Below are 24,067 nucleotides of genomic sequence, written 5' to 3'. Positions count from 1 at the left end.
AATCCGTGGAGATCATCTCAATCGAATTATTCTGAATATTTGGCAAAATCCTCCTTCCATGGCCACATTCAGACATGTATCTTACAACTTTCCAATCAAAGGCTGGTGCCGCCTGTCAAGCTCATCTCCTGCGGTGACAATAGCATGTTTTTGAAAAGTTCCAACGGAAAGGTAAAAGGGTTTGAAAGTCAATCGCAAAGGGTTCCGAAAGGTCAACATCGGAATTCATTTCCTGCCAGCCCGGTCATTACAATGAATAAGGTCTCTAGGACTGACAGTGAAAAATTTGTTTGGAGCCAGAACAGTCAGGAAAGTTCAAAAAGTGGGACGTGTGAAGACACCACAGGACTTGTCAGGAGGATATATCCAGCGTCATCGGGGAAGGAGAATGCTGGACACAGTCAGGTGAGACTTAATATCCATGGATTAAAGTTATTTTCCAGAACAGAGCCACATCTATCTCTTTGGGTTGTGGGTGGTATTGTAGGTACTTATCCCTCCTGTCTTCAAAGGAAGAGATTTAGTGATGGGCGGACTTGCAGATAACCGGGACCGGCGGACCTAACCGGATTTTAAAGAAAAATCTGGTTCCGGCCCAGAATTAATCCCAGATATCTGGCCGGATGCTGGGCCTCATATAAGTCTATGGGGACCATATCTGTTACAGATATGCAATACCAGACTCATTCCAGGTGTGGCAATGCTGTTGGAAGAAAAGCAGCCATGTTTTTCTGATCATGTCCAATCCATTTAAAAGCTATGTATATTTTTACAAATCATTTTTAATTGTTCCAGTATACAAAAGCAATGCAAAAATATACTGTTTTAGGTATACATATCGGGAGTACTCTGGTGCCATGCTTGAGCCCCCACCAGACATGTTTTGTGGCAGCTTTTCAGCCACTAAAGATGCGGGCATTGCCTGGAAATCACAATGCCACAGCCATTTTGGCTACTGGCATTTTTGTGATTGGCTAGCTGCATCACATCATCAGTTCTGATATGAGCCCTTGGGGTGCAATGCTCGGCACAGTGCAGTTCATGGATAGTTGATATGGGGGGATGGCTTAGATTAGAGCAGGCATAAAGGCAGGGTTTTACTCTTGCATCATTTAGTGCCTTTTATGTGGCACTAAAGGATGTTTTTAGCCTGGTTTAAATTAATATATAAATAATTAAAAAAAATGGTGTGGGGTCCCCTCTATTTTTGATAACCAGGCAAGGTAAGGCAGACAACTGTGGGCTGGTATTATGAGGCTGGGAAGGCCCATTGTTATTGGCCCCTTCCCAGCCAAGAAATAAGTCCACAGTTGCCCAAGAATTTGGGCATTACATTAGTTGCGCCAATCTGACTCTTTGACCGACTGTTCTTGATTGTCCTGGTGTGGTGGCAATCAAGGTAATATTTTTGGGGGATGATATCAGCTGTGAATTGTCAGCTGACATCAAGCCTATTGTTTAGTAATGGGGAGGCATCTATCAGACATCCCCATTACTAACACAGTAAGTGTAAAGTGAAACACACACACACACACACACACACACACACAGAAAAGCACAAGCAGCCAGCATTCACAGGAGGATTGTCATGACTCATGAGAGACACTGGGGTCTTCAGCTGACCCCGTGTATCATGACAACCCATTGGCGCCCCATCATCATGCCACGGATGTACAGATGGGTGTGGGAAATAAAGCACTCCCCACCGGAGCATGTTAAAACCCGCTGTCAGAGATTGACAGTGGGATTTAACGGATTTAACTCCGATCCAACCGCATCTGTTAGAGGCACATGATGGCTGATTTAATCAGCTGTCATGTGCAGGGAAAGATGTGGGCTCTACACAAGAGCCCACCTCAAAGCAAGGGACACAACATATAACGTAAATACATCATTTAAATGGAAATCCTTATCCATATAATAAAAATACCTTTCTGGTTCATGGGGATCTGACCGCTTAGACCCCACTGATCCAGAAAACAGTCTAAATGCAGCAATTCACACTCCACTGCTCATTTACTCTCCAAGAGATGGCCAGAAAAGTGTAATATTGTACTTGGCAATCTCCGAACATCGCATAGAGAATGAATGTAGCAAAGCCTGTAAATAAAATCGCCCTATATTTTGGATTATCCCCTTCACTTTTCATAACATGGAGGAGATAATGAATTGGCCTTGATATTTTCTAGAGGATCACAATTTTTTCCTTGATAGGGAAAAAAAGGAAAAGCATAAGAAAATGGAAAGATCATTTGCATATTTAAATTGGTTTCCCATATTAATCTCCCGTGTGAACACATGTGGATCATGGATGTCAGGCTCGATACCAATTGATATGCTGTGCGGCATCTTCCTCCTCTCAGCTGGTTCGTTTTCTAGACATGGATTGAATGAGCGCACATTTAAATAATGAAATGAGGGAGTACATTACTCAGAAGCCATTGTATTCCACCAACTAGTTTATCATTGCGTTACATAAAGAATTTAAAACCTCATCATAATTTCCTTCATTATTCCTAAATTTAAGTTATATAATGCAATTGTAACAACTATTGTGTACTTCTCCTTGCTTATCAGTTTTTTTTGCGTTTTTTTGCTGTTTAGGTGCAAAGCCTTCAGAAGGCTACAGAGCATTTCCTAAAGATCAAAAGAGTCTATCAAAGTTGTACATTTCCCTAGAAAGACAGCAAAGATCTGGTTCTAGAGAGAAAGGTCATTTCCCTTACTGGTGACAGAGTAATTGCTATATACTTATTCACTTTGGCATTGATTTTACTATCAATAACAATGACCTTTGATACCAATTTTGCTTACAAAATTAATTCAGATCTTTATAACTATTAATGAAAGTTAAGGCCCCGTTACACACAACGACATATCTAACGATATATCGCCGGGGTCACGGATTCATGACGCACATCCGGCATAGTTAGCGACGTCGTTGCGTGTGACACCAACGAGCAGCCATTAACGATGGAAAATACACACCAAATCGTCCATCGTTGACACGTCGTTCATTTTCAAAAAATCGTTGATTGTTGAGGACGCAGGTTATTCGTCGTTCCCGAGGCAGCACACATCACTATATGTGACACCTCGGGAACAACGAACTACAGCTTACCTGCGGCCGCCGGCAATGAGGAAGGAAGGAGGTGCGTGGGATGTTACGGCCGCTCATCTCCGCCCCTCCGCTTCTATTGGGCGGCCGCTTAGTGACGCCGCTGTGATGCCGCACAAACCGCCCCCTTAGAAAGGAGGCAGTTCTCCGGCCACAGTGACGTCGCTAGGAAGGTAAGTACGTGTGACGGCTCCGAACGATATTATGCGCCACAGGCAGCGATTTGCCCATGACGCACAAACGACGGGGGCAGGTACGCTGGCTAGCGATATCACTAGTGATATCGCTGCTTGTTAAGCCCCCTTTAGAGTTCTATGTTTTAATATTTTTGAGCTTTTTGTGCTATAGTGTTTAAAGAAGTTTTTCCATACTCTATCTTCAGGAGCGCACTGCTACCCTGCCTCCCAGCTTCCTGTTTCCCAGGAAGTTGTGTACTCCTGAAGATTAAAGAGGTGGTTCATTACTCTGCTGCCATAGTGGCCACATCTCTGTAAAACTGATAGGGAAGGCTTTTTCTAAATACCTTGTTCAGCCAATTCTGCCTGTGAGCGGCGCTATTGCGATCCGCTCATCCCCATGAAGTGACCCATCGGGCTCTATGACTTCTGAGGTCCTGTGATGTCACATCAACTTCTAGGCCGGCCCCAGTCTTCCTGAGTGTCTGCGCTGTGGGCGGAGTTTCACTGCTTGCCCCAGCCCAGCATTGTTCCTGCTTGCGGCACTCTGCAGTCAAGGAGACCACGCGTGACATGCTGGGCTGTGATGAGCAGTGAAACGCCGCCCACAGCACAGCCACTCAGGGAGACTGGGGACTACCTTGGTGATGTCAGGTAAACTTCCAGTTGACCTGACATCACCAGATCTCAGAGGTCACAGATCTCAGAGGACACGGAGCCCAGGAGGGTCACTTCATGGGGATGAGAGGACCACAATAGCGCAATAGCCAATTCTGCCTCTATCAGTTTTACAGGGATGTGGACACTATTGCAGAGTAGTGAACCACCTCTTTGACAGTTCAGGCCAGCAGCATGATTCAGCCACTTGTTCCTACTGCTTGATAAAAAGGAAAAAAGCAGGTTTCTCTGCTCTGCTGATAGTTCCAATGATGGTCCACAAGATGAAAATAGTTCCTATGATGGTCCATAAAATATATCAGCAGCACAGAGAAACCTGCTTTTTCTATTTTATCAATCATTAACCATTTGTGGGCCTGCAGCAGTTTACTGTCAAGGCAATTTAGTAGTCTCACACAACCTTTCCAGGTGAGCAACTCCAACTTTAGTCACAATTTATTTTGTGTGATAACACTCCATTGCGCCTTACATTTTCCCCGGCACATCTACAAGTCCCAACTGTGCATTATCCAATATTGTAGGCAGAGGCAGCTTTGGATTTGCAGCATCGAGGAAGCATAGAGGCACTGAATCTGGCTTTAGAGCAGCACTTGCAAGTGTTTCAAGGTTTTCCTTTGTGAAGTTTTCACCACACATAGCATTTTGCATTTAGATCAAAAAGTTCTATTTTGGTCTCATCTGACCAGAACACCTTCCTCCACATGCTCGCTGTGTCCCCTACATGTTTTTTTGCAAGCTGAAAATTGGACTTCTTATGGTTTACTTTTATTATGGTTTTTTTCTTGCCACTCTTGCATAAGGGCCAGATTTTTGGAGTATAGAACTAATAGTTTCCTCTGGACAGATTCTCCCATCTCAGCAACTCCTCCAGAACGACCTTAGGCCTCTTGGCTGATTCTCTAATTAGTATTCTCTTTTCTTTTGATGTCAGTTGTAGTTTGATGGCCATGTCTTGATAGGTTTGCAGCTGTGCCATACTCCTTCCTTTATTATGATGAATTGAACAGTGCTCTGTGAGATGTTCAGAGTTTGGACTATTTTCTTTATAACCTTACTCAGCTTTACTCTTCTCCACAGCTTTATCCCTGACCTGTCTGATGTGTACCTTGGTTGTCATGATGCTGTTTGATCCCGAATGTTCTTAAACAAACCTCTGAGGCCTTCACAGAACAGCTGTAGTTATACTGAGAATCAGTGGCGTAACTAGAGTTTGATGGGCCCCGGTGCAAAGTTCAGACCTGGGCCCCCCCTCCACGTACACCGACACTTAGGGTATGGGATAATGACACTGACACTCGGGGTACAGGATAATGATGCTGACACTTGGCTCTTACCCACAGCACCCAGATTTCCCATGATCTGAAATCCCTCTATCAGCACCCAGCTTTCCTATGTTCTGATATCCATCTTGTCCTTGGCACACTGCTTCCACATGCTCTGCTATACATCTTTCCCTCAGCACCCAGCTTTCCCATATCAGAGCATGGGAAAGCTGGGTGCTGAGAAATGATGTATAGCAGAGCATGGGAAAGCTAGGTGCTGAGAGAAGATGTATAGCAGAGCATGGGAAAGCTGCGTGCTGAGGGAAAAGAGCCTTTTTCCCTCAGCACAAAACGTTCCCATCCCCTGCTTGTATCTTTGTCCCCCCTTGTATATAGTTCTCCAAATACAATAATGGCACCCACATTGCCTTCCAAATAGTATAAAGGGTCCCACATAACCCTTCATATATTAGAATACACTTCCATAGTCCTCCATGTATTATAATGCATTTCCCATAGTTCTCCACGCATTATAATTCACCCCATAGTACTCAATATATAATACTGCACCACATAGTCCTCCATATATTATAATGCACCCCCATAATCCATGGATAAGGTAGCCTCCATAGTCCTCCATATATTATAATGTTGCCCCCATAGTCCTATATGTATTATAATGCAACCCCATAAAACTTCATATTGCATTATGCAGCCCCATACTCCTCCATGCATAATGCACCCCTATATTCCATGTATAAGGTGTCCTTCATTTTGTATTATGCAGCCCCCCAGACCTCCATATATAATAATGCAGCCAGCCTCTCCAGGCCTCCATGTATAACAATGCACCCAGCCTCCTCAGGCCTCCATATATAATGCAGTATCTCCAGGCCTCCATGTATAATGCAGTATCTCCAGGCCTCCATGTATAATGAAGTATCTCCAGGCCTCCATGTATAATGCAGCCTCTCCAGGCCTCCCTGTATAATGCAGCCTCTCCAGGTCTCCATGTATAATAATGCAGCCTCCCCAGACATCCATGTATAATAATGCAGCCTCTCCAGACCTCCATGTATAAAGCAACCTCCTCAAACCTCCATGTATAAAGCAGCTTCTCCAGGCCTCCATATGTAATGCAGCCTCCTCAGACCTCCATGTATAAAGCAGCCTCTCCAGGCCTGCATGTATAATAATGCAGCCTCCCCAGACCTCCATATATAATGCAGCCTCATCAGACCTCCATGTATAAAGCAGCCTCTCCAGGCTTCCATGTATAATAATGCAGCTTCCCCAGAACTGCCTTCCCAAGCCTCTGGCCACTGTTTACTCACTTATATTAAAAAAAAAAAAAAAAAAAGTACTGGCCTTCTCTCTTCCTTCCACCGCTGCTGTCCTCCCCGCTGCTCGTTCTCCCGGTGTTTCGGTCGGCGTCCTCCCGTCCTGCACTCTGTGCACTCAGCACAGCAGTCACTTGGGAGTGACGTCACCACACATGGGGAGAATGGTGATGCATAGCGTGGCGCCGGCCGCGCTATGCTTCATCGTTACTGTGCGTGGTGACGGGGAAGATGCCGCAGCCGCTAACACCAGGTAGGGGGCCCCGCGGTGCCGCCGCTGACACCAGGCAGGGGGGCCCGATGTTGGCGGCGGCAGCGGGTCAAATAGCGGCCGCGTGGTCTGTGACAGATCAGCGCGGCTCTTCTCACACTGACAGGAGCTGGCTGCTGATCTGCCTGGCGGCCGCCGGGCCCCTAACCTCCCGGGCCCGGTTGCGATCGCGACCGCTACGACCGCGGTAGTTACGCCACTGCTGAGAATAAATTACACACAGTTGGACTCAATTTACCAATTAGGCGACTTTTGGTGGCAATTGGTCACACTGGATTTTATTCAGAGGTTTCAAACTACAGGGGGCTGAATGCATGTTACAATTCTCAGATTTATACTTTTAAAATATTTAGAAAATCACGTATCTTTTCCCTTACACTACACAAATTCTTGCTTCTTAGTGTTGGTATACAACATAAAATCCCAATAAAATACATGTACAGTAAATTTGTAGGTGTAACGTGATCAAATATGGAAAGGTTTATGGGGTATAAATACTATGTCAAGTGTATACAATAATTTAGGCAAATAACAGTCAACTATTAAACTATAAATCCCAGCCTTCTTGAGGATGGAGGGGATTTAAATACAAGTTAAATGGCAAAATTACTTGTTTATATATACACTTTGCAATTTTAGCCTTTCACGAACAGCCCCTTTAATGATAAGATTCTGGATGCTTTCAGCCTCCGCTAAAAGGAGCTGCTTATTGCATACATCTTCCATTGAAATACATGATTAATCAGCAAACAGTAAGCATCTAAGCTTCCCCAAGTGGTGAATTCAGAAAGCGGAAGCATCATTAAATGCTATGCAAGGGATTTAGAGCTATACAACAGAAAAATGGCGCTCCTATCCTTATTAATTAGCACAGAATGATAAACACTAAAAGAAGAAAAATACAGCTAAATTGCTTTTTCTTAAGTTGCAATGTCCCCCCAAAAAGAAAATAATAAATTAATGAATAAATAATATTAAATAATGATATTAATATATATACACATATATATACATATATATATATATATATATATATATATATATATATATATATATATATATATATATATATATATATATATGTGTGTGTATATATATATATATATATATATATATTTTTATATATATATTTATATATTTCAAACATTTGGAGATATAACATTGTCAGATATAGATAGATGGGTCAGTAAATTAAAGGTTGTACTATTCACAATAACAGAAATCCTCTGACTGCATAATGCACCTCTAATTAATATACCTGCTGAATTATGTGTACTGTATCTTTACTAAAAAAAAACTTGTCTTCCAAAAGAAGTATGCAAAATCTACCTAAAAAGCAAGGCTTGTTCTTTCATTTTTGTAATATAATATTTTGACAGCAAAAAGATTATTCCTGGCAGCCATTCTATCAGCATAACTGTCATAACACTCTTGGTATTTTATGACCTACCAGTCCCACTAGTGCAATAAGACATATTCTGAGCTCCAGGAAGAAAAAATACAATTTGTCATTATTTCCTGTTTCAAGAAACGTCTGCAATAAGTATTGTTACTAAGTTTTCAACAATTTCATAGCCAATGTCAGTGTAGTACTATGTTTCCTCAAAAATAAGACCGGGTCTTATATTATTTTTTTGCTCTCAAAGATGGGTTAGGGCTTATTTTCAAGGGATGTCTTATTTTTTTTTCTCCATGAACAGCGAATCTCATTTATTCTTGAAAAAAAACAAACATTTATTCAAATTTAGTCATATCACATTCTGGAACATCAACATAACTTTCCAAACCCTGTGTGTAACACGTGTCTATCTATCTATCTATCTATCTATCTATCCTTCCATCCATCCATCCATCCATCCATCCATCTATCCATCTCTCCATCTATCTATCTATCCATCTATCCATCTATCTATCCCTCTATCTATCTATCTATCTATACCCCTATCTATCCATCTATCTATCTATCCATCCATCATCCATCATCCATCCATCCATCCATCTATCCCTCTATCTATCCCTCTATCTATCCCTCTATCAATCTATCTATCCCTCTATCTATCTATCCCTCTATCTATCCCTCTATCTATCTCTCTATCTATCTATCTATCTATCCATCTATCCATCTATCTATCCCTCTATCTATCTATCTATCCCCCTATCTATCCATCTATCTATCTATCCATCCATCCATCCATCCATCATCCATCCATCCATCTATCCCTCTATCTATCCCTCTATCTATCCCTCTATCAATCTATCTATCCCTCTATCTATCTATCCCTCTATCTATCCCTCTATCTATCTATCCCTCCATCCATCCATCCCTCCATCTATCTATCCCTCCATCTATCTATCCCTCTATCTATCTATCTATCTATCTATCCCTCCATCTATCTATCCCTCTATCTATCTATCCCTCTATCTATCTATCCCTCTATACATCGATCCATCCATCCATCCATCCATCTATCTATCTATCCCTCTATCTATCCCTCTGTCTATCTATCTATCTATCCCTCCCTCCATCTATCCCTCTGTCTATCTATCTATCTATCTATCCCTCCATCTATCTATCCCTCTATCTATCCATCTATCTATCCCTCTATCTATCTATCCCTCTGTCTATCTATCTATCTATCCCTCTGTCTATCTATCTATCTATCCCTCCCTCCCTCTATCTATCCCTCTGTCTATCTATCTATCTATCTATCCATCTATCTATCCCTCTGTCTATCTATCCCTCTATCTATCTATCCCTCCCTCCCTCTATCTATCCCTCTGTCTATCTATCTATCTATCTATCCCTCCATCTATCTATCCCTCTATCTATCCATCTATCTATCTATCCCTCTATCTATCTATCCCTCTGTCTATCTATCTATCTATCCATCCATCTATCTATCTATCTATCTATCTATCCCTCTGTCTATCTATCTATCCCTCCCTCCCTCTATCTATCCCTCTGTCTATCTATCTATCTATCTATCCATCCCTCCCTCCCTCTATCTATCTATCTATCTATCCCTCTATCTATCTATCCCTCTGTCTATCTATCTGTCCCTCCCTCCCTCTATCTATGCCTCTGTCTATCTATCTATCTATCTATCTATCTAACTAGGTCCTTAAACAAACTTAAAGGGAACCTATAAGGTCCAATATACACCCAAAGCCACGAGCAGTTCTGGGTGCATATTGCTAATCCCTGCCTAACAGTCCCTGTATCTAGTAGCATAGATAAAGAGATCTTTAGAAAGTATTTCTGAAGGTATTTTATTCTATGCTAATGAGGCCAGGGACTAGTCAAAAGGGCATTTTTCCCCCAGACTAGTCCACCCTCTTAGCATGTTAGCACACCCACAGTGGCATGCCAACATGCTGTTCGATCCCCATTGCCCAGCATCATCGGCGGAGACGGATGTACCACTATCCATTGACACCGCCACAGACACCGGTTTTAGGCTCAGTGCGCATGATCAGAAGTCCTGGAACTTCCAGTCATGCACACTATGAAGCCAGGTGTACAGGTCTCAGCTTCAGAGAAATCTAGTATGCATGACCTTATGTGCCAAGCACTCTGATCATTCGCACTGAACCTAAACCTGGCTTGTGTGGTGGTGACAATGGATACAGGTACACATGTCACTGCCGCTGGCCATTGAATAGCATGTTAGCACTCCCCTGTTGGCGTGATAACATGCTAAGAGGGCGGCCTAGTCGAGGGAAAAAACACCCTTGCGACTAGTCCCTGTGCTCATTAGCATATCATAAAGGATCTTTAGAAATACTTTTTCTAAAGTTCTCTTTATCTATGCTAGTGTATACAGGGACAGTTAGGCAAGGATTAGCAATATGTACCCAGGACTGCTCGTGGTTCTGGGTGCATATTGGATCTGACAGGTTCCCTTTACCCTTGGAAAACAAACACTGGCATACCTAAGAGAGTGGTGACCCTAAAAAATTGCACAGTTTGACTCCCCATAATACCAGCCCTGACTGTAAGTAGGGCTTATTTTTGGAGTAGGGCTTATATTTCAAGTATACTACAAAAATCCTGGAAAATCATGCTAGGGCTTATATTTTGGGTAGGTCTTATTGTTGGGGAAACAGGAATTAGAAACTATGAGAAAAATCTAATTTAGGACCCTTGTAGCATATTCTCCACCCCATTTATTAGCAATACCGGTCTTCCAATTGAAAAGAACATGGTGCAATCCAGGGCCAGTAGCAGTCACACAGACAGAATTACAGAATTAAAGTGTAACCTATAGGTTGGGTTGGCAATGTTATGTAGATAGGCAAAAATGCTACATCTATGTCAAGACCTGATAGCCACATAATTTTCTTAGAATTTTGTAACTGATCTGGTTATCATTGTTTTTGTAAAAAGTTAAAGGGAACCATTCACCAGGGTTTTCCCAAATAAGCTAAAGCCAGTGCTATACTGGCACTATCAGGCTGATTGTCTACATACCTTTAGTGGTCAGCTCGGATGTTTAGGTTTTCAAATCCATGAAAGTAAAGTTTAAAAAATCTGCAGCTGCTTGAGTGGCATCTGCAAAGGAGCAGATAATCTCTGGGTGGGTATTCATATGGTTTCCCACCCCCCTGCCTGTTGTTCCTCCCTCTTTCTGGCTCTATGCTAATTTTACTATTCACTAAGACAGCATCGGAGTTGGTGTGTGCATATAGCGCTTATTTTCAGTGCCATCTTTGGGAAGATCGTGTTACCCCCTGCAATTCTATTCTTGCGGCTGAGAGAGCGGCATATTTACCCTCGCATCTTCTGCTCTTGTTGTGACCGCGGGAGCACGTGCGGTCACAACAGAAGAGGTGAACAGTTGATCGGAGGACGCGATTAGCTGCAGAAGAGTACACCGTGTCAGAACAGCAACCTACCAGGACACCATGCCAGCATAGCGGCACTGACGTAACGGGATTAGAGGAGTCCATTGTGAACCTACCTCACCTGACCCCGTGCCGTGCAATCCGGTGCCGATGTCGCTGGCACGCTGCTGTTGGCTTGTTCCTCAGGTCTATCGTGCCCTCCGATCAGCTGTTTCAGGGGGTGGTCTCCACTTCTTTTGTGACCACGTGAGCTCCCGCCATCACAGCGAGAGCAGAATAAGCAAGGGCGCATGCGATACCCTCTCAGCCGCAAGAATAGAAAAGCAGAGGGTAACAGGGTATTCACAAAGATGGCCCCAGAGGTAAGTTCTATGCGCACCAACTCCGACGCCATCTTAGTGAATAGTAAAATTAGCCTAGAGAACAGAGAGGGAGGAACAACAGGCAGGGAGGCGGGAATCTATATGAATACCCACTCATACTGTATATTATTTGCTCCATTGCAGATGTCAATCAAGCAGCTGCCGATTTTTTAAACTTTACTTTCATGGATTTGAAAACTAAAAACATCCGCGCTGACCACTAATGGTTTGTAGATAATCTGCCTGATAGTGCCAGTATAGCACTGGCTTTAGCCTATATAAGAAAATCCTAATGCCTGGTTCCAGAGTAATTCACAGATTTACCTATTCCATGACTGGTTGATCTTTTTTTGTTACTTTGTAAATAACATTAGACCAATGCTTGTTTTTTTCCACTAAAGAGATAGTATTGAAAAATGGAATGGAGTAAATGTTGATTCTTATTGAACTTTGGATAAGTAAGACCCAGTACAGCAGGGTTCCCCAACTCCAGTCCTCGAGGGCCGCCAACAGTGCATGTTTTCAGGATTTCCTTAGCATTGCATGGGTGTTGGAATCATCAACTGTGCAGGTGATTAAATTATCACCTGTGCAATACTAAGGAAATCCTGAAAACATGCACTGTTGGCGGCCCTTGAGGACTGGAATTGGGGCCCATGCACTACAGTGTTTAAAAAGCTTACATAAAGACTGTGGTATCTATATATTATGCAAAAACTGATAAATATATGTACTTCAATGACTCTCTTTGTAGGATTTTTGGGGTTTTCCTGCTTTTCATCCATACCCTATGAAAATGCAATACAGTAGTTCAAGTTCTTCAAGAGGTCACACTAAGAGTGGTAAGGTAAGATACCATATGCATCCATCTTTTTTTAAAGAGGTTTTCCACTTCTCAATCGTCTTCTCATTCACCGTGTTTGCTCCTGTTGAAATAAAAACACTTAGGGGTACTTTGCACACTACGACATCGCAGGTCCGATGTCGGTGGGGTCAAATTGAAAGTGACGCACATCCGGCATTGCAGGCGACATCGTAGTGTGTAAAGCCTAGATGATACGATTAACGAGCGCAAAAGCGTCGTAATCGTATCATCAGTGTAGCGTCGGTGTAATCCATAATTACGCTGACGCGATGGTCCGATGTTGTTCCTCGCTCCAGCAGCAGCACACATCGCTGTATGTGAAGCCACAGGAGCGAGGAACATCTCCTACTGGCGTCACCGTGGCTCCCGTAGGATATGCGGAAGGGAGAAGGTGGGCGGGATGTTTACATCCCGCTCATCTCCGCCCCTCCGCTCCTATTGGCCGCCTGCCGTGTGACGTCGCAGTGACGCCGTACGACCCGCCCCCTTAATAAGGAGGCGGGTCGCCGGCCAGAGCGACGTCCCAGGACAGGTGAGTCTATGTGAAGCTGCTGTAGCGATAATGTTCGCTACGGCAGCTATCACAAGGATATCGCAGCTGCGACGGGGGCAGGACTATCGCGCTCGGCATCGCAGCATCGGCTTGCGATGTCGCAGTGTGCAAAGTACCACTTATACTCACCTCCTGTGCCATTGCAGCAATGTTGCCACTTGATCTCCTTCGGCTCACATTACATTATTACATCATATGAGCCCTGCGCCCAATCAGTGTTGGCTTTGCTCTCCCCACCTTTGGATGAATCGAACATCAGGAGGAGATCAGAGCTGTGGCTGGCCACTCACTTCCTATTGATGTCTGATACAAGAGAAGAGAGAAGATGGCGGTGATTTGGCGCAGAGCTCACATGATGTAATAATGTCTAGTGATCCTCAGGAGGGCGAATGCCCCAACCTCTCCTCTGTAACAGCACCGACACAAGAAATTAGTATAAGTGTTGTTATTTTAACAGGGGTAAACATGCTGATTGAGATGAGGTTGAGTAGTGGAAAACCCTTTTAAATAACACAGGTAAAATTATTTCAAACACAGAACACAAAATTTGTGCACCACGTTAATTCTAGTGAGGGAAGTGATGCATAGCACTGGGATTCTTGTTTTACTCTCCATTGAATGAATCCTTGTGTCATGCAGTGACCTTCCAAGTCCACCACTAGGTACACCATCAATATTACTGGGACTTTTTCTTTAATCTTACTTCTAATTAATACCTTTTTAGCACAAATTCTGCTTATTGTGACTGATCAGGAAGCGGACATTTCCACTTCTAACACACAATGTAGGATTTTCAGTAATGCAATATATATGAAGAATTGGCAATGACTAGAAATGAGCAGGCCTGTGGACGTTCGAGTTCAGCCAGACTTTAGATAAAATTTCAGTTTGGAACCCAAACTTGACCTGTGCTTGATCCCAGAGCCCGAACCCCATTAGAAGTCAATGATTGGGCAGTTCGACTCTCTGCCCATGTGTCGCCCAGGGATAGGGGGTACTCAGATCCGGGCCAAGGGGTCGCTTCTGAAGGTATCACGGTGGCGTGACCCGGTCTGTGATCCCAGGCACCACAACAAAAGGGGCATTATATACAGGGGAGATTTGGTAGTCTATGTTCCGTGACGCTACCCGTGGTGTGCGGTGAGGTAATGGAGCACCGCCGCTGCCGGTCACAGGATCCCGGGGATGGTAATGGGCAGCAAGGTGGTGATTTTCCCTCCACGGGTAGGGTGTTGATGTCCCGCGACCCTGGTGTGATGGATTTGGGAGTAACGGGTGCAGTCCACGGCTTGGACCGGGTGGTGCAGGAGTACTCACAGTATAAGGCAATAACTGACACGAGTCCAAGAATTAGCCAAGTTGCTGGTAGCTGGTGCCCACGGCTGCTGTGAGGACAGGTCCCACACCCGTGTGTGTAATTCGGGTGTTTTTCTCCTGCCTGGTGTCTGTGTCTGCTCCGTACACAGGAAGCGGCTGGCCTATTCCTGAGGCCCTCACTGCCACTTCTAGCCCCACACAGGGGCTGCTTCCAGCCCTCTCTCCTCCTACAGACTGACTGATACTACACTCTGCTCTCTCCAAGCTCCTCTCTCCCCCTCCCATTTTCCTGAGGAGGGGGCAAGTGGGGCCTGATTGACTGGTGTGTATTGGTGTGGGAAACTCCCCAAGGGAGAGTGAGCTCTGCACCATAAAGATGTATGCAGACCTCTGTGACACCCTGGTTTTGCCAGGGCGGCACACGCACACACATCCTATACTGGACCCCTCAAAGTACATATGTTCCTCATCATAGCATATATGCTGGCCATTCCTCCCCCCCTTCCTGGTATATATATATTCCTCATCCTGGTATATATGTCCTTCTTCTTCCTGGCATAAATGGCCCCCATCCTGGGCCCGTTTAGTATATGTGCCCTCCATCCTGGGCCCCTTTTCTAGTATATATATATATATCCCTCATTCTAGGCCCCTTTTTACCCTAGGGTATAGCCCTCATTCTGGACCCCTTCCTGATATATATATATATATATATATATATATATATATATATCCTCCATACTGGCCCCTATATGGCTCCAGTCCTGGGTTCTTTCCTTCTATTTATGTTCACCATTCTGCAGTGGTTCTCTAATGCATAAAAAATGAAAATATTCTTCTTACCTTGCCCGGTTCCCATGACGCTCAGTGTCCTGAGGCCGGCAGCAGACATCAGCATGCCTGCTATCGGCAATGGATGACGTCACTGCTATGCACCTGTGACTGATACATAGACATCAGTTGCAGGTCTCTGATTGGTTAGTGATGTGTATTGCGGTGCAGGGCCCCAGTGTGTCTCTCTGCTGCAATGCATTTCAGCTGAAGGTGTTTCCTCAGAAATACATCTATCTCAAAAAGGCGGGGTTGTCAGAGGGCCCTCTTCCTGCATGGGCCTAATCACGGTCACACCCTCTCTGACTGTAATCATTATATCCTTGATGGGAGGTCTATGTGATCAAGAATCTGCTGCTTAAACTAGCCCTCATGTACAACCTCTACTTTATTTCTGTACTAATTTCTGCTTTGACAGCTGATGCAGGATCTCTACTCCCTTGAACTAGCAGATACTAGTGTTTAGAACTGGGACATTTTCCTTTCCCTCCCTTGTAATATCTGCTTTTTTCATCTCTCTGTCACTGATACACAACTATTGTGATCTGTACTGTCTCATAAGACTTCTGTATGGGTAGAGTCATATCTATGATCTGGTAAATGTACAGTTTGTGTGATATCCCTACCTGAAGACTTGGATGTTTTTCTCCCTCTCCACACTTTGATCTGCCATGCACAAGTTCCTTTTCCTTTCTGCTGGTGATTCTAACACAAAGAGAAGGGAAAAGGAAAGCAAGTATATCCAAGAGCAGTGTGCTATAAGATAAAGTATATATAAGAAACAGCAGTGCCAGCTATGTAGAGGAGTTGTACAGACTGTGCAGCAAAAACATTGCAATGTAAAAGTATAAGTTTTAACTGCATGATATGGACATCCAAATAGCATTGACAATCTTGCAGATTTCTGCACCAGAGTTAATTTCTACTTTTCATAATAATAGTTTGTGTTTGAGAAGAACACAAAGAAGACAATAGAGAGGGTCTAAAAACTGGAAGTGTTTTCAGCAATACTTCATCCTGGGTAGAGATCAGCGGACCTGTGGATGTTCGGGTTCACCAAATTTGCACGGACGTTACCTGAAATTGACCCCGCACAACAAATCCCATATAAATCCATGGGGACACAAATTTTTGTACTGAAAAATGGCTGTAAAATGGTTGTGCTAAGGGCTTGGGGGCTGTAAAAGGAAGCAAAATGAGGGTAAGAGCAGAACAGTTACACATATCGTGTTTCCTGGAAGATAACACAGCAATAAGCCTCTTTTCTGGGCCCTTTTCTAGCCTGCTCATTAATTTGCATGCATATTCACTGCTTCTCCCGCCCACCCTGTGTGCTAGTGTGACGCCCCTGGACTAGTCAGGGTGTCACAGGGTACTGCACGCTCTTTATCTCTTAGTGCAGGAGTCAATCCCCCATGGTTCTGGGTTACCAACCTATGGTACTGCCTCCATTAGCATCCAAATCCCAACCACACCTCACACCACACCCTATCAGACACATGAGTGGGCTGCTGAGCTGGAATAGGGCCATCCACCTAGGGGTCAGGCAGACTGTTGGGAGGGAAGAAGAGAGAGAACAGAAGTAGCTCCCAGAGAGTGGGGAGCTGGAAGTAGCAGCTCCTGGGGAGCTGGAAGAAAGCAGTGGTAGCCCTCGAGTAGTGAGGAGCTAGGGGAGTGTGTAGCTCCCTGGGAGTGAGAGGTTGGGTTGCAGATGGTGGTCTGGACTGGAGGAGTTGGAGACCGGGTCAAAGGGTATTGAGGCTGTGTGTCTGGACCCGGTCTTGGAGGACAGGAGGCATCTGAGTCTAATAACTGGTCCGGGACTGAAAGCATGGCGAGGTACTGGACCCTAGGTTAGGGAGTAGCTTCAGGCAACCTGGCAATTGACCTGCAGAGGATAGTGACTTTATGGACTGTCACCAAGAAGCTCAGAGATGAGGGGCACTAGCGGAACGAGGGGGATAGGGCTTTCCAACCCAAGCAGCCCACCAAAATCGCAAGCGTGAGCCCTTGTGAGCACAGCTCCACTACCAAAAAGTAGGGAGCGGGGCCCGGACAGCTTTATGCCAACGGGCCACAAGAACACTTCAAATTTGTGCATGAAGGCAGGCTCCGGACCACCTGGCGATACTATAGGGGACGGATACCCGGACGTTCTCCCCCAAGAGGGCAGAGGCACTCAGAGACTTGGTTCATCTTGTTGTCAGAGTCTGCTTTGCGGTACATGGTCCTCCCCTGCTTCCAATCCACACCACGCTCCCCAACACCACCATCCAGAGTCCCGGGGCCTCCCCTACCCGTAGAGGGAGCACCATCTGGCTGCCCCCACTCCATCTCCCCTGGGTACTTCCATAGGCAGCGGCGGTACTCCCCTTACCGCGAACCAAGGGTGGCGTCATGAATTCTTATCCCCTGTAAATAACCCCCTTTACATTTGAGTGGCCGTGAGCCCCCTGGTCTGGAGACCCTCGAGCCACAGCAGACCCCCCGGGTCCAAGCGGTTCGATCGCTGCAGGGGTGGCACACTAGCATCTGTGCTTGGTTGCAGATTGCTGTACATCCCCCATTCTATGTGTTATTTTGTCTGCCTATGTAAACAGGCTACTAACCTACCCCAGATTGCTCCAAGTTTACTCATTGCCAGTCATTAAATCCTGCCAGTCGGTTCATGTGAACGATCCCTAATTCTCCGAATATCACACATGTGCCATTTCCCTTATTCTAGTTTTTAAGAAATGTGAAATTACAATCTTCTTTCACAGGACAAGATCGAGTTCATGAAAATGTAATGTTCTTCTCTGAGTTTACAAGCTATGATAATAATGGCAAAAATACTGATAATGACAAAACTCAGCGACACATAATATATAATATTTCATTTAAATACATTTAAATGCATGAGTTCAGCATTTCAGGGCTGTAAATGAAAGATTAATATTCTGAAAGTAACATAAAATATTCATGAAAACATCTCAGCGGGCAAAGTATGTGAACAACCACATGCAGACATTTATATATGAGACTAGACCAGTTTGGAAGGATTGTGTCTGTCACAGCACAGCAAGTGTACAATAGGCTTTTCCAATGTGGAATTCCTGTCTGGAAGTTCTGATAGTCTTGAAACGAAATGTAACGTGCTCCATGTGCCATTTATAATACTAGTTCTTTCTTATAAGGCATAGGGGACCTTTTGGCAGGTAAACGTTTCTTGTGGGACTCCTACTACTTCTCACCCTATGCTTACCCTCCTTCTAGAATATATTCCTAGGTGGATATCAAAGACACCGAATATTTCAGTTCTGGTGATCTGGTGAAAGGGTTATCCCAATCTGCGATTACCATGGCTGACAATGGAAAATCAATATCCAAACACTGCCATAATAGGTAGGACTCCATAAACCCGTTAAGCATGGCTGAGGTTACATTGCTTCCATAACTCCTATACACTTCTGTGGCAATTAAAAAGCTGTGTTGTACAGTCCACTTAGCTTTTTATGGTGTCCCACCTCTACTGGACGGTGCTTCATTAATTTCCCTTTAATTCTCGAAAGGCTGAGACCCACTGTTTACTTTTATTACAGGTGTGTTTTGTTCTCCTCCGTCGGGTATGGGCACAGACACTATCATACCTGACAGTTTTTGCTATGGAAGGACACTTCAGGAAAAATATTTTTACTGAAAAGTATTCTTTAGTATCTATCCGGTAGCGTTAATGGAAATTGCCTCTTCAGAGAGGAAGAGGACTTGAACTGTAGAGCCACCTATTAGACGTAACAATCTTAAAAGTCAATATCGACTCTTTAGCGAGTCGTGTTATATGACTTAGAATAAAAGCCGAACCAGAATCTCAATTTGCAGATGAAGGCCCTTCACTCCTTCTCCCAGAAGTCTCAGTGTGCGGATGTGACTTTGGGTTCAGTACATGACACTAAAGCGGGCTTTACACGCTACAATATCGTTAATGAATTATCGTCGGGGTCACGTTGTTTGTGACGCACATCCGGCGTCATTAACGGTATCGCAGTGTGTAAAACTTAAGAGCGATCTGAAACGATCGCAAAAGAGGACAAAATTGTTTGCCGTGGAGAGGTCGTCCTGAAATAAAAAATCATTTTCTGTTTTTTTAACGATGTTGTTTGTCGTTCCTGCGGCACCACACATCGCTATGTGTGACACCGCAGGAGCGACAAACATCTCCTTACCTGCCTCCACCGGCAATGCGGAATGAAGGAGGTGGGCGGGATGTTTACGTCCCGCTCATCTCCCCCCCTCTGCTTCTATTGGCTGCCTGCCGTGTGACGTCGCTGTGATGCCGCACGACCCTCCTCCTTAGAAAGGAGGCGATTCGCCGGCCAGAGCGACGTCACAGAGCAAGTATGTGCGTGTGACGCTGCCGTAGCGATAATGTTCGCTACGGCAGCGATCACCACATATCGGCCGTATGACGGGGGCGGGTGTTATCGCGCTCGACATCACAAGCAATTGCTAGCGATGTCGCAGCGTGTAAAGCTCGCTTTACTGTTTCTTTAGGCTAGTGTCTATCACCGAGCTGACAGTCGCCGTCATGGACAGTCAGTAACTCATACAATACCAGAGTTCACTTAGCCAACCAGAATCGTTCACGTTTATTTTACCCACCATTATGACAGACATGGCCTTCCTTTCCTTCCTCTCCATGTAGGGTACTGCTCCTCGATCTGATCCCCCCGCTATCTTAGATTTTGTCCAAAAGCTTCAGGGTCTGTGTCTCCTTCCCCTAACTCCATTCACCTTCATCCGATTCTGGCTTTTTAGCCAGATGACGCTCTAAGCCTGTCAGGGTGAGCTGTAGGCTCCAGACTCAAGGTTACCCCAGGGTTCCCTGACTGGCCCTAGTATTGAGAGCATGTCTTCTCCCACTTGAACCCTATTCTTCACTGGTGTCCTCTTGAGTCTTCCCTCCTGTTCTTTTTTCCGCCATCAGCCACTTCTCCCTTCCACTCCTTTAACCCTATCTTATCTAACATCTAATCTAAGATCAACGTGCAGCTAGATTTCAGCCATTGGTACAAACATATACTTATTATATTCAACAGTCAGTAAAACATGCTACTGTGCCGCCCCCGTGCCAGCAGCCGGCGCTGCTCAGGTCCGAGCCTTCTGGGGTGGTGGCTCGAGGGTCTCCGGACCTGGGGGTCTCGTGGACATGCCCAATAAATGGGGGGACATAGATGTACGAGCTAGGCCGTGTTAAGTTCATGACGCCACCCACAGTGTGTGGTGAAGTGGGACACCACCGCTGCTGTTGTAGGGCACCCGGGGAGATGTTGTGCAGCTAGATGTTAACCCCCCCGTGGGTAGGTATGGTTGCCCCGGGACTCAGTGGCTCTGGTGCAGGGTATAGCGACCGCAGGGAGTTAAAAAACAGTTAAAAAACCACACAAGTCTCTGGTAAACCAAGGTGCTGGTGGCCGATGCCGCGGCCGGTTGCATTCGGGTCCCCCACCTGGCTGGTGGTCTCTATCCTTTTCCTCTGCACTGTTTGTGTAAGGTGGACTTCCTAGTCTGAAACTCAGGAGTCCGCTCCCGGCTGGATGTGGCCTAAGGAGCCGTGCCCGCAGACGCTGGCCCGTGGGATCTATGGACCCTGGCGGTGAACTCCTATCCCTATTGGTGGGCTGTTGTCTTCTATGAGGGACTTAGGGTGGGACAGGACCTCTAGTCCTGGCCTCAATCGGTGAATTAACCAGTCTGCTTGTTTTCGGTTCTGGCTTCAGGGTCCGAGTACCCCCCTTTGTGCTGTGGTTTCGCGGTCGGTTCCCCATGTCAGTACCGGCGGGCTACAACCCTGTCCCGGTCCACCTCGGTTCTGCCGAGCCGTCTTCCCGTCTCCTGCTGACGGAGACCACCGTCTGCCTCCTAGCCAGTGGCACCAGGGCTCCTACCCTGGTACCGTTCAACTTGAACTTTCCTGCTGTAGCTACACTTAGCTCCAGCCCACACTCCTCTCCAACTTGAACTCCAAACTGAACTAACTACTGTTTTTCCCGCCCCGGGCTGTCTGGACCCCTGGCTGGGCATGTCCAACCGCCTGGTCACGCCCACTGGTGTGTCTATGTTTCCCTAAGGGGGGGGTGACTAGGGTTTCTAGGTTGGCTGTGTGTTTCCTAGTGAGGGAAGGTGTTATGCGGGGGCCTATTTGTGACTACCTGGTTTTGCCACACTACTTATACACGGTGGTGCACAGCACCCCTACTACATAGACACAATGTTTTGAAGTAATACTCTTCATTAGTGCAAAGCATGAGATGTCACTTGTATGAGAGCCTTCTGACTGGTCAGAGGAGTAACATTTATCCTTGCGGAAATTGACATGCCTGGCATGCCATTGTAAGAAAGCTTATAAGCCATGTAACGCTCCTCTGGGAAATTTAATATGCAAATTGCCTCTTCAGAGAGGAATAGGACATGAGCTCTAGTGCTATCTATTTAGAAGTAGCAATCCTAAAAGTCAATATCAACCCGTTTAATGAGCTCCGGTAGAATTTGTGACGGGTTTGCCGATGGTGTTTATTTTTTACTTGTATATATAAACTAATAAGCGTCGCCTGGAGAATGGTAAGGTCACTTCTTCTAACTGCTTCACATCTTTGGAAGCCTGAATCAGATAGAAGAAGTTGAATATATTGAATATATGCACAGCTAGTCGGTGTGACTTTGCAGTGCTTATGTTCATTCTTTTTTACGATTATTGAGTACTTTTTCAGATGAGTTTCGGAACTTAAACAGTGAAGAAAGCCATCTCATTAGGCTCCAGGACTCTGGTGTGACCGCTCACTCTGGCTAGATTTACGCCTCTGTCTTTACAAAATGACCAGAACTTATAATACTTTCCAATATTTTGTAGAGAAATCTGTCGGCACCAAGACTTAATTCTTCTGAAAGCCCAATGAGACACTCATCTGACGCAAGTAACGATCCTGCGCCCTTAGGAGACATGGTCACTGTAGGGCTGATGTTAAATGCTATTAGAAATGGACTCAAGCAGAATCATATCAGAGTTATGCTTGGACAATCAAACAGGTTAGTAAAACTATATGTGTATCTGTCTTAATAGATGTTACTGGCAACTGTGGATGTATTAAGGGCGCTTTACACGCTACAATAAATCTTACGATGTGTCGGCGGGGTCACGTCGTAAGTGACTCACATCCGGCATCGTAAGTATGATTGTAGCGTGTAAAACCTCCGTGCAATTGCGATTGAACGAAAATCCGTTCATCACATGCACGTCGTTCATTCCTCAAAGATTGAACGTGCGGTTGTTCAATGTTCCCGAGGTAGCACACATCGCAGATTGTGACACCCCGGGAACATTGAACGACAGCTTACCTCCGTCCGCGGCTCCCGCCGACAATGCGGAAGGAAGGAGGTGGGCGGGATGTTTACGTCCCGCTCATCTCCGCCCCTCCGCTTCTATTGGCCGGCTGTCGCGTGACGTCGATGTGACGCCGAACGTCCCTCCCACTCCAGGAAGTGGACGTTTGCCGCCCACATCGAGGTCGTATGGACGGGTAAGTACGTGTGACGGGGGTTAATCATTTGTGCGGCACGTTCAACAAATTGAACGTGCCACACATACGATGGGGGCGTTGCAAATCGCATACGATATCGTATGCGAAATTGCAACGTGTAAAGCAGGCTTTATTCATGTTAATCAGTCAATAAAAGGGCTATTCCCATCTCCATTATCCTAACCCAATATGTAGTAGGTGAAATAATAATAATATTAGTAAATACCTCCAATTAGAAATATAGTATAGGTCTCCTGATATAGCCATGTCTCTTACCTCATGTGCAGGGCATTGCTGGACCTTAGGTATCCATGGTTATAACCACACATATAGTGACAGTTAGTTGCACATGGTCGTAACTATGAATGCCTAAGTCACAATGTCCTGCACATGAGGTAAGTGACATGGCTATATCCGGAGAACTATTATATATATATATATATATATATTACATTTCTAATTAGAGGTATTTGCTAATATTATTATCCTGGAGGTGAAAATACCCCTTTAATTTTGTGCCTAATGTGTGATTTCATTCTCTTTCCTTCCTTATTTGTTATGTTTCTTACCAAAGATGTGGATCTTTCAAGTCAAAATTGAGCTAGCCTTTCCTTGTTGAATTCCAAAGTTGTGATCACTGGTTACTGATATAGCAAGTAATGTAGTTATAGACAAAGCCAATAATCATCAATAGGAGAGCAGAAGGGAATGGAATCTAAAATTATGGTTGAGATCAAGGTCAATGTCTAGGTCAAAAGTCAAGAACAGAGTCAAATCCATAAGAACAATAGCCAGGCAAAGAGTGGTACTTTAGTTTGCAGGGCAAGTTTGGCACATTAATTTGCTTCTAAACAGGAAACCTTAGGTTGTTAGGGAGCTGGTCCCACTATCTGTGG

General features: G+C 45.0%; 1 long non-coding RNA gene across 1 annotated transcript; it reads left to right on the top strand.

Moving 5' to 3' along the window:
• The first annotated feature begins 355 nt into the window (after nucleotides 1–355).
• On the top strand, nucleotides 356–22,646 carry LOC142249395 (uncharacterized). Its single transcript, XR_012725044.1, has 3 exons — nucleotides 356–405; nucleotides 12,807–12,899; nucleotides 22,505–22,646. It is a non-coding gene; the product is annotated as an uncharacterized LOC142249395 (long non-coding RNA).
• The last annotated feature ends 1,421 nt before the right edge of the window (nucleotides 22,647–24,067 follow it).

The sequence above is a fragment of the Anomaloglossus baeobatrachus genome, chromosome 8 (assembly GCF_048569485.1).
Source record: "Anomaloglossus baeobatrachus isolate aAnoBae1 chromosome 8, aAnoBae1.hap1, whole genome shotgun sequence".
NCBI classification, from domain to species: Eukaryota; Metazoa; Chordata; class Amphibia; order Anura; family Aromobatidae; genus Anomaloglossus; species Anomaloglossus baeobatrachus.
Note: the sequence above shows the minus strand (reverse complement) of the source record. Positions and strands in the feature narration are given on the sequence as shown.